The sequence below is a fragment of the Atractosteus spatula genome, chromosome 8 (assembly GCF_055471065.1).
Source record: "Atractosteus spatula isolate fAtrSpa1 chromosome 8, fAtrSpa1.hap1, whole genome shotgun sequence".
In the NCBI taxonomy this organism is placed as follows: domain Eukaryota; kingdom Metazoa; phylum Chordata; class Actinopteri; order Semionotiformes; family Lepisosteidae; genus Atractosteus; species Atractosteus spatula.
Window position 1 is genome coordinate 43,313,987 of NC_142713.1, and position 12,395 is coordinate 43,326,381.

Below are 12,395 nucleotides of genomic sequence, written 5' to 3' on the forward strand. Positions count from 1 at the left end.
GATGTCATGCACTCATTGCTGGTTGATCAGCAGGTCATAGAAGGATTTTTTTCTTTTTTTAAGATTATCCAGATAATAAATGTCTAATGCAATTCAATTTAACTATATATTTGTTACCATATTGAATTATTATTACCACTATTAGATTATTCTCTTATTCTCTGCCCTGCCAAAATCTTAGAGAAGGGACTGTTTCCTTGGAGTGATACATCCTGTTCAAATAAAGGTAAAAGCCAGCCTGTAAATTGTATGTCCCATGACTCATGAAGAGTAAAGTTGTGAGTGACCTCACAGAACAAAACGATAGTGCATATGCCTCAGGAGGTGCATGAAGTATCATAAGTATCAATTAAAATGGCCTCAAGCCTAGACAGGCAGTGTCTGTTGGATACGAAACACCATCTTGAAATTCATAGGTGGTCACAAGATGTCCTGGATCTTATGCAGAATGTGAGGTTGACAGGTTTGTGTAAGATGACAACTCTGCCCTGAACTGCTTTCCCCAGAAGGTTGTGGGGAAAGTCCTGCCACTCAGTCACTTGACCAGATGCTAGAAGACAGAGGTGTTAGGCTTTTGTTTGGAGGTTTGCTTTGTTTTTGCGCACTATAAATAAAAAAAGGACTTGTTTTGTACCTTACGGCTGTGTTTGAGTCTGTTTTCCAGGGATCCACTTGTTCAAAGATCACTTGCTACAACACACCAACCCCAGGTGTGTTACAAGAGATATCAGATACTGAGTGGTCTCATTTCTGCATGGACACCTCAGAACATCTAGAGTGCTTGCACTGAATGTCAGTGTTTTGCAGCTGTAATCAGCACTGGAAGTAAACTGAGCTATATTAGTGGTTCTCTGTAATATTTTGGTTGATGAGTGCATAGGTGCTTAAGAATATGTAACATCGGTATATCTAACATATGTACTGATACATAAAAGTTGCACAACAACCAGATCAAATAGATTTAAGCCAACATTGCAATATAGCTCTCAGAGAAATAAAGCCAAAATACACATTAAATCTTGCATGAAACATGAAACACTGTCAGCATGCAAGCATTACAAAGTAATTCCTTCCTGTGCAGTAGCAGCCAGCTGAGGATGAGTTGGTTCCACAGAGGTTCCAGAGACTTGTTTTCATTTATCCTCCTACATTATCAGAAATTCACTTATTCTTGGTTAGGACTCAATATAGAACTACACTTTGGATAGGATATCAGTTCACTGCAGGGCACAATCACAATGACAGTTTATAGACCCCAATTAACCTGTCTACAATATCTTTAGAAGGTAGGAGGAAACAAGAGCCCCCACAGCCAACCTTCAGAACATGGGGAGAAGATGCAGACTTCATACATGAGGCGCCCAAGTCAAGAACTGAACCCATATAACCCAAGAATTGTGAGGCAACAACAGTAACCTCCACAACACCATCCTGCCTTTGTTTATCCTCTAAAATATGTTACAAATGTGTGTGTGTGTGTGGGGGGGGTTGCAAAAATTTGAGAACAAGCGGGAAATGACAGCAGATTAGTCAATATGTAAAATAAATGATCATAAACCCCAACTTGTAAAGACTTTGTCAAGAATATACCCAAGTAGTTGGTACAGTTTGAGGTTATAAATTCTTTGTGGAACACAGTTTTGGTGAAAAGAGTAATAATTTTGGCACACTTGTTTAAACAACAATTTATCAACAACGACAGTGTCACACACTTTACTACACACAGCATAAACATACTGTACAACACACAAGTTTCTCTATTGACAGTACAAATTTACAGACAAGGCATCCCGGAGGCCTAACGTCCTAACCACCCAAAGAAATTCCGGACTCTTATCAAGTATTCAACTCTTAACAATGCAACCCAAATCAAATTATGTGGGATGGATCCATAAGCATTAGCCAGGTCCAGTCAAACAACTGTCAGGTCTCCTCTACTGGACTTCACCTCCTGGATACCCTGTGTGCTCCAAGCATCCTGAAAAACCTGGGATTCCCCCTTCCTGTGTCAATGTACTTGTTCTCGATCATGTATATTGACAACCTTGTGGCTAATACTGAGAAGAAAATCTTCCACTTCATGTTAAGAAGTGAGATTGTTCTAAACTGTCCAATGGATGAGGAGTTCTCCATAGGAGCAAACCCTTCTTCAAACTTGATGGGATCATTCCTTATGATCATCCCTTATATCATTTAGAATAGTTTCCACAGCCTTCGAAGCAGCATTGGGCAGTTCTTATATACTATTTGTATACGATCCTTATTGGGGATCCCTTTCTCAGCCCTTCTCATTTTGTTTTAAGTTCTCCTATTCCCTGCCGTTCTTCTGCCTTAGCTCTCTTAAGTTGTCTGTTCAAGGTTTTGATCTCTCTTCTTAAGCATCGTATCTCTCTTTTCCTTCTATTCGTTTGCTTTCCTACTCCAATCTTAATTTACTTCCGTACCACAGTGTTCCTTTGCCAAGTTGTAAGTTATTGCTGTAATTTATAACTGTTATTGTGCTACATTCGATTACAGCAGGTTTACTGCATTTTAGGGTAAATATTTTTTAGAAAAGACAATTACTTTTATTCACAGCTGAATCTAAGAAGTTTAGTGGCAGCATAAATCTGGAGTACAAAACACCCAAAACTGTAATATTTTTGTGAAATTATTAGGATTAATAAAGAATTAATCTCCCCTGCCCTTTTATCTTTCCATTTCTTTATGCTATGCCATACAATAGATATACTATGCCACTAGAGGTCGCACTAGGAATTGTCAATATAATATCGAGGAGATGGAGAAGACAGAGGAAGGGGAGTAGCCTGATGCATGCTGTATGGACTGTTCAATAAACCCTTCAAAATGTTTTTATCCCCTGAACTTATATCACCTTTTTTAGATATTACATACTCTGTTAAGATAATTAAAGATAATTCTTAACACAACTACTATGTTGAAGAACATAACACTAGTCATTTATACAGAGACAACCCTTATTACAATATGTAATACTTAGCAGGTATTCAGATTTTTAGTTTTAGGATTAGTACTTGCTGCATTTTCAATATTATTAAAAGTGACAGGTGAGGACTATACTGTTTCCCATGTACAGTGGTGTAAGAAATTTTGTGAAGACTTTAGAATTTTCTGAATTTCTGCATAAATTTGACCTAAAATATTATCAGATCAGGTCCTCAGAAATCACCTTTGATCGAGGCATGGCATGCGTTCACAAACCTGTGTGGTGAAGACCAGACTTTGATAGTGGAGACTCAGGTTTATGTTTTTTAAATAGGGCAGGCCCACCCAAACTCACACCTGATTGTCATCCCATCGATTGACACTCCTGACTCTTAACTGAATTGATGATTAACTGAACTTGATAATCCAAGAGGTTCACATACTTTTTCCAACAAAGACATTTAATGTTGGCTCATATTGATCAATAAATGAATGAAAAATAATATCTTTTTGTGTGTTATTTGTTTTATTGGGTTCTCATTATCTATTTTTATGACTTAGATGAAGAACTGATCACATTTATGCAAATATATGCAGAAATTCAGAAAATTTCAAAGGGTTCACAAACTTTCTAGCACCACTATACATAGTGTCACTTTTCAACATACCCACTGTGCACCACAATACCTCAAATCAATTTCCTGCACTTCACATCAAGGTGATCCTTGACACTTGAGTAAAATGATGCACATCCATTATGCACCAGTTATTTAAAATCGACCTTGAATTGTAACCAATTGAAATTGTCATCCACATACTAAATTGTCACTAAAACAGAATAGATGGGTACTGTATTTTGTTGGGCTGATTTGAAAGCACACTGAAGTGTTTTTTTACATTTGTCACTTCAACAGCTGAAAAATGTGTGGTCATCAACTGTCATGAATGACAAGGATAATTACAGGAGATAAAAGTGCTGACAGGAATATTTCTATTTTTGCATTTTTCAGAATTGCTGCATAAAGGTCTCCATTTATAAGGCTATAATACTACAGGTTATTGATTAGGGGTATTTCTTGTGAGTTCAAGATTATTGCCATTAACTATAATGGCGAAGGCACGGCCTTGGATTGTTTTAGCAGTGGAAGGGATGAGCAAAGCCGATGCATACTTTGTCAGTGTATGCAGTATAAGATTAAAATGAGTAACTCCATGTTCTATTGTGATGAAGGAAAGTAGGCCCTTCTTCATAATAAAGTAGCATCACCTGATATTAAATCTATTATATTTGTGTTTATCGTTTATGATTTTCATGATAGCCCTGCAATGGACTAGCATCCCATCCCATTGTGTACCTTGCCTAGTGCCCATTGCTTGCAGGAATGGGTCCTGCCCCCCTCACAACAAATAGGAAGAAGTGGTTAGGAAATGGATGGATGGATTTTCATGATGTGACATGAGGACAACATGGTGGCACTGAGGGAGTTTTTATGTTCTCTATGAGTTTGCATGGCTTTCCTCCACAGTGCAAAGACATACTGGTAGGTTAATTAGCATCTGGGAAATTTTGCCCTGGCGTGAGTGTGCACATGTTTGTGTCTGTATGTATCCTGTGTTAGACTGGTGACAGTGTCATGTTCAGGATCTAACTTGCCTTGTTCCTGCTGCTTGCCCTCATAGGCTCTGGCTACCCTGTGACCCTGTATAGGATAAAGCAATTAGAAAATGCATGGATGATGTGACTTAAAACGATTTTCATGTATGGCTAATGTTTATGGATGCTGAAAAGAGAAGAAAAGAAACACATTTCGGATGTGGAGCCTTCTCTGGGTGATCGTACAGTATATACACTTACATATTTATTTGCATTGACACCAGAGACCAATGGCAGAAATTTTATCTGCTTTACTTGTCCAGTGATGATAGCTAGCTTGTCATTTCTTTAAGAAAATTCTGGATAGTTTTCAGGTTTCTCTCATCAGTGGTTATTAAGATACTGTATCTGTTTCTTGTATTGTCAAATACTGGAATTGAATATATTTTTGTCTAATAAATTTTCAAATAAATTAATTAACAAAACTGTCTTTCTAATTGAAATGTTTATTTTTCAACATACACTTCACAAAATACAATCTGGGTATTTTTTATTCTACAAATGACTTGAAAGTCAGTGCTGCTGTGAACTAAATTAAATTAAGAGTACAATATCTCTACTTTTATAACAATAAAATAATGCCCTTAAAGCACATAAAGCAGCATAAACATTTGATTTGTAGGGTCCATTGCTTACATACTTCTTACAGTTACTACTAACATACAAGTTCTTAAATAATCAAGGAGAAATTAAATAAATGATGTACCATACATAGTAGGTTGATTGCTTCTCAGTTGTTTATTAAACAGGAAAAGTCACATCATCAAGGTATTATATTGATTTTGAAAACAACTAAAGAGATTTAATTCCAATTTCAGTACAAAAAGCAAAAACATTGATTGATATGCTTCTCTATAGATTCAAACAGACTCCTATATTTGTTTTAATGAAAATAACCTCCTTGTCTTACGAATACCCAAAAAACACTCCCATCTTGCCTTGAATGATGGACTCAATGTTGTATGACCTTTGTTACAGCAAATGTGAAACCATATTAGTTCTGAAATATTTCTATGGAGCATTTTATTTTATAAATCTACTTCATTGTTGTGACCCCTACATGGCAATTAGAACTCTTGCTTTTTTGGTTTTCACATGCAATTTGCACCTCAACTCAGAGCATTCCATGAGACTGGGAAGAATTTTGTCTTAGGTTACAGTCCGTTATAGTCCAGATTCCCTTTGTGATCTTCTATTGATGTTGTTCTCTTCTGTCCCTTCATTCTTGCCCTTGTGGTACATTAGAGAATTGACAAATTCCTTCAGTGCAAGAAGAACAGTCAGAAAGGCCAGCACTGTCCCAATCAGGTATAATGTCATAATCTTAAAGCTGGGTCTCTCTCCTGATAACAGTGCTATCAACAAAGGTAACCAGATGTTCCGTGTGCTTTCTCCCATGATTGCAGAAGGTTCCAATGTAGATTATTGCCTAAAAGCTGAAGTGGACAACCCTGGAAAACAATGAGTGTAAGGTATTTATCTCCTCAGTCTGTACATTTTTACAACATGGACAAAAAACACTGCAGTCCTTATTCTCCTAATATTGCTTGTACTATTTCATAACAAACGCAGGTCGGCCACATCTGAACACTGAAACTGTGGAAAATCTAATGTGGAACTAACTTATCTGAATGAATCCTGTGAAGAATATAGTTTTGACTAAAAGCAACCTTAAATGGATAGATATTCACATAAAACAAGTATATGAGATAAGTCTCAAAAGAAGATCCCTAAAAGGTAAATATTAGAAATTAATTTCTGAGAGACAAAGTGTTCCTGTTTCTTTTAACACATTCAGTACTGGTCTTCAGCCTCTATTCACTTGCACAAGTATAAAACATCTTTCTTTCACTGCACAGCTTTTTTGGTGTTTGTTGAAATAAAAAAAGCAGTAAAAAATTTGTAACATCCTTAAGGTCTATATAAAATGAACATGAATTTCTCCAGTGTAGCTAACCAACACACTCCCTTAACTGACATAAAGATGGCACCTAAACAGAACGCAAAACTATGTTGATATCATTAAAATTACCTAAAGTTAATGTACATACAAAAGGAATGCACGTAGGTAAGTCAATCTAAAATTTAAACGTTTTTAAATCAATGAAAAAGTTTTGAATTTACATCACATTAGTGAGGTTTGTACTCAATCATCACACTAATGATACATATACACCACACTCAACACACTATTAGGTACCCACTGTATTTTGTTATATTTTCAATGTCATACTTAATAGCTTAGAATAAAAACATATTTCTTTTCTTTGTAATTTTTATACATTTTTCTTTACAAAGTAGTACTACACCCTGGAGGATTGGATGCCCATCGAACTCGTGGCCCACACGTGGACAATTTAGAGACACCAATTAGTCTAGCAAGTATATCTTTGGAAGGCGGACGAGCACACAGCACAAACCAGAAAACACAGTGAATACAATGAAACTCCACAAAGAAGGCAAGCCATATCAAATCAAACCCACAACCTGAGATGAGCAATTCTTACCACTGACTCACAATGCCACCAATTTATTAAGATTATGGCCCACATTTTAACTGTGCAGAGAGGTGGATCCAATACTGTTGTATTAAACACATCGTGGCAGATTACTGAAAGCCCTGTTAGCTGCTATTTTATCCAAAAGGTAATGCTGTTCAGCCAATATCTGTGACAGTAAAAATAACATTGATATCACAAGCATGGTCAGTGAACTTTGTTAATTTCATTTGTTACCATATAAATGGTATGTAAATAAAAATAAAGCTATGTCTAAATATTTAAAAAATCATTTTATTGCCAACAGATGTTAAATTAATTCACAAATACACTTTTTTTTATTTTTAAACTGAATAAACAATTCAAATATTAGATCTGACTTTGCTAATGTTTGTTTTGTTTGTTAAAAATCACATCTAGAAATCTATACTAAACAAACTGGTATTTCCCTTATGAAAACGTATATGTTACATACAGGTAACGCTATGCTACTACAAACTATTTTAACGTTTAAGTCATTTTCATAAAGATCTTGTTAATGATTATTTCTGGAAGACAGGTCCTTACATATGAAAACAGTCGCGAGCATTTCAGCTTTCCCCACCTTTCAATCCTGACCAGCTGTCCCTCATATGAGATTTGATTTGCGTCTCGGTTCAGCGCTGTTTACTGTTTGGTGTTCAGTTCTAGACGATAAGGAAAAAGGCGAAAAATAAGTTCAATTCGATTGGTGAGAGCTACTGTAAGGTCTGTTTAACGCTTTGATTGGACAATTTTAGGAGGAGGTGAGGAATTAACGCTGCATTTATAAGAATCTGTGAAATGTATTTACTGTAAATCTTTAAATTTATGATACGTTGTTTATCTACAACCAAGTATCACGTATCCGTTCTTCTTTAATGATAAAACCTCCTGGTTTCCTATACAGTATATTCAATTAAAAGTACCGACTACAAACATTCTTTTATTAATTAATCAAACTCTAGATTTTGTTTATCTAGAATTGCTAGTTACGGCATTTGGTTATACAAAACAAAGACCCTAATGATGCAGAGTTTTGGTAAAACTGAAACATCTTTGGTGCCCGAGGAATCATCAACATTTTATTAGATACCAGACAATAATACAATATAAAGTTCAAATCTATGTTTGAATATTAATCAGAGATTAAATACAGAAAAGGTAGATTTTATATATCTTTATGTATGGAGGGAGTTGTGAGGGTGGTGTTATCTGCAGTTTTTGTTGTAGAGCAAGACACTCTCATTGTCATGATTATTTTGGTTTTCAGTTTAATAATATGAAGGGTAATAACATTCAAATCTGAACACTTTGTCTCTATGGTTTATGACATTCCAGAAGTACAGAGCATAGCTCTTACGTTATCACCTTTCAAAAAACAGTAATGTAGCACTTTCATTATTTTAATAACAGCTTAAAAAGTCTGTCTGCAAGATTTAAAGTAAGCTAACCCGAGACAGGCTGAACTACTTACACTTAATTCAAATGCCCTACATTTCTTAAACTGTGGAATTAGTATAGTAATCTTCTGAAAGGCATTGATCAAATAACTTAGCAGTCCTTTGTAATGTTTTGTCTCCTAAGAGATATGGCCAAAACAAATAGGTACTTTTGTATGTCTGCAATTTGTTTTTCTTATTCTGTTCTTTGTTTTTCTCAGGAAACATGACCAAATGGTAAGATAAGCTGTGAACATTTGCTGCAGAACCTTTATTTCAAACAAAACCTTCAAGGAGACTATACTGTACTGTATATGTTCACATAATAAACTCAATATTAAAGTATTTTCACTTTCTATAAATGATAAAAAGCTCTAAATTATAACAGTACTACAATAATGAAAGGAGAAATTTTATTTTAAGAGTCTACAAATGAGAAGCCATACAACTCATATAGCTCATTTGATTGCTAGTATCTAATTGATGTAAGGCTCCCATTCAGCCATTTTTGTTTACAATAACATGGCTAGTTAGTGTGGTCCAGTCTCCCATGACACTTAACATTAATCATTAGACATTACATCAGATCAGTGTCACGAATGGTGTGACGAACCCTATGCAGGTCGGATAGGGAACGAATCCAACAGGGCAAGATGAAGTCGGAGTCGGGAAGGCAGGCAGTGTCATTATCCAGGAGGATTGAGGAAAGGTTTCGCAAAAAGGTTTCGAGGGTGAAGAGCTCAGAAAAACAGTTGACTGTTTAATACCAAGCGGTGAAGTGAGGGTTGAGAAGGTTTAAATAGAAGGTGCGGTGAGAAGCGAGAAATGTGATAGGATGATTAGATTGTGCACTGTCGTTTTCGGGAATTTGATAGGGCTGGTGTCTGACTGACTGAGGTCGTGGGAATGCACCAGCATTTATCAGAATTATGTGACTTGTTATGTGAGGGCGTGACAGTACCCCCTCTCCACGGGCAGCTCCTGACGCCCTAGTCTGTCGCTTTCGGAAGTCGCAATGAAAGTCCTGGATCAGGCTGCGGTCCAAGCTGTCCTTCTCTGGGACCCATGATCTCTCCTCCAGTAGTCTCCTCCATAGCCTTCCCAGTGGACTAGATATTGAAGAGAGCCTCGGAACCATCTAGAGTCCAGGATCTTGTTAACAGTGAAAGCCGGGAGACCATCAATGAGACGTAGAGGAGGAGGACGTGGTTGTGGTTTGACGGGGGGGGACCTATGGATAGGTTTAAGGAGGGATACGTGGAAGGTGGGGTGAATCCCTAGTGTTGGTGGAGAGCCAGGCAGTAAGAAACAGGCGTGATCTGAGTGAGAACCCTGAAGGGACCAATAAAGCGAGGACCCAATTTGCTGGAAGGCTGATGAAGCGGTAGGTTCAGAGTAGATAACCAAATAAATTTTCTTTTACAAAGTCGGGGAAGGGGCCTGCAGCATCGGTCAGTGGTCCTTTTGTATCGGCAAGCGGTCTCCTAAAGAGAATGTTTCACTACCGTCCATAATTTCCGGAGCCTGGCTATGTAGTCCTGGGTTGATGGAATTTCAGTGTCTGAGGGGGTATCTGGAACGAGGGAGGGTTGATATCCCACTGAACAGTGGAAAGGGGATAGTCCTATAGAAGAAGTGGTTAAAGAGTTGTGAGCATATTCTGCCCATGGGAGTAAGGGTACCCAATCATCCTGGGAGGCAGAAACATAGGCTCTTAAAAATGTCAGAAGACTCTGATTAACCCTCTCAGTTTGGCCGTTAGCCTCGGGATGATATCCGGAGGTAAGCGAAACCGAGACATCCAGGGAAGTGCAAAAGGCTTTCTAGAACCTGGAAACTTGGGTGCTCTATTCGAAACCACATCTCTGGGGATGCCGTGGAGCCTGAAAACATGATGGATGAATAGGTCTGCCATCTCTTGGGCGGTGGGTAAGGCGAGCAGGAGAATAAAGTGTACGGATTTAGAAAATCGGTCAACGGCGACCATTATTGCAGTCTTGCCTTGACAACGGGAGGTTGGTCAGGAAGTCCACAGATATATGCAACCAGGGACGATCGGGGACGGGGAGGGGTTGGAGGAGGCCAACCTTCTTACCACAGAGGTTTTTAATCCTAGCACAGACCGAGCAAGTTCGTATATAGTCGGCGACATTGGTTTTAATAGAAGGCCACCAAAAATCTCTGGAAATCAGATCCAGGGTATGGCAAAGCGGGAGTTGATGCCCCACTGTAACACCGCCGACCGGACTTGATTGGAGACAAACAGCTTGTTCAGGGGGCATTGTGGAGGAACGTGTGACCGGCCAAGACACATCTGACCTGAAGGAGGAAGAGGGTGTCGAGAAGTGGCGCTGTGGTAAACATGATTCAACCTAAGGAAGGCTTGGTGGGCTTCTGGGTTTCATTAACCCATGTTAGAAGCCTTGCAGGTGAGGGTGGTGAAGGGAGCAACCATGGAGCTGAAATTGCGGATAAATCGTCGATAAAAGTTGACGAACCCAAGAAATCGCTGAATTTGTTTCAGGTTTTTAGGATGAGGCTAGTCAGTGATAGCTGTAATTTTTGAAGAATCCATCTCGATACCGAGGGGAGAAAGAACATAACCCAAGAATTTAATTCTAGAAATGTGGAATATGCACTTTTCTAATTTCGTATAAAGCTTGTGCTGAACAAGGTGGGATAAGACCTCTCAGACATGGAGAACATGATCCTGCTGGGAATTTGAAAAGACAAGGATATCATCCAGATAAATCAGGATGTATTTATGAATGATATCCAGGAAGATGTCGTTCATAAAGGTTTGGAAAAGAGAGGGAGCATTAGCCAGGCCAAAAGGCATAACAAGATACTCAAATTTTGCACATGAGTGGTCATAAACGCCATTTTCCATTCATCCCCTTCTCTAATGCGGATCAGGTTGTAGGCGCCCCGTTGGTCCAATTTCATAAAAACAGTGGCACCCCGCACTGATTCTAGCGCCGCTGGAATTAGAGTAAGGGGTTAACAATTCTTAATGGTAATGTTGTTCAGTCCCCTGTAGTTGATACAAGGTCAGAGGGACCCGTCTTTTTTTCCTACGAAAAAAAATCCGGCACAGGCAGGTGATGTGGAGGGTTGAATAAAACCAGATTTCAGGGATTACTATATATATTTCTCAAGGGTGTCTGAATAAATACGCCCCTTAGGAAGCAGGGTTCCAGGGAGTAGGTCTATTGCGCAGCCGTACGGGCGGTGCGGGGGGAGGGACAAGGCTTCCTGTTTACAGAAAGCTCGTTTCGAATTAGAATATTGCAGTGGAATGTGGTGTGAGGGGTCTGAAGAGGTGGAAGTGGCAGAAACTCAGACAGGGGAAATACAGCACTGCACGTGACAGTGGGAGCTCCAGGCCAAAACCTCATTACGGGTCCAGGAGAAGTGGGGGTCGTGTTGGAGAAGCCAAGGGAGTGAGATGGGGAATTGAGGAGCAGGAATTGAATTGTCTCCTGATGGGTGGCACCAATGGAGAGGGTTAGTGGGGCTGTGCGCCAGTGAATCTGTCCCGGGGATCGGAACACAGGGGATCTTCAGATCTTTAACGATGGCGGCATCTATAAAGTTCCCTGCTGCACCTGAGTCGAGTAAAGCCAAGAGAACAAAGTGAGACTTTCCCCACAACAGGGTTGCCGCAAGAGATGGTCCGGAAGTGCAATGCGAGGAGGAAACGATAGTGACCCTGGGAGATGAGGTGCTGCTGGAAAGGCTTTGGGGTTGGAGGGGGCAAAAAGAGTGAAGGTGGTCGGAGGAGCCACAGTACATGCAACGGCTATCACGAAGACGTTTGCTTCTCTCCTCTGGCGA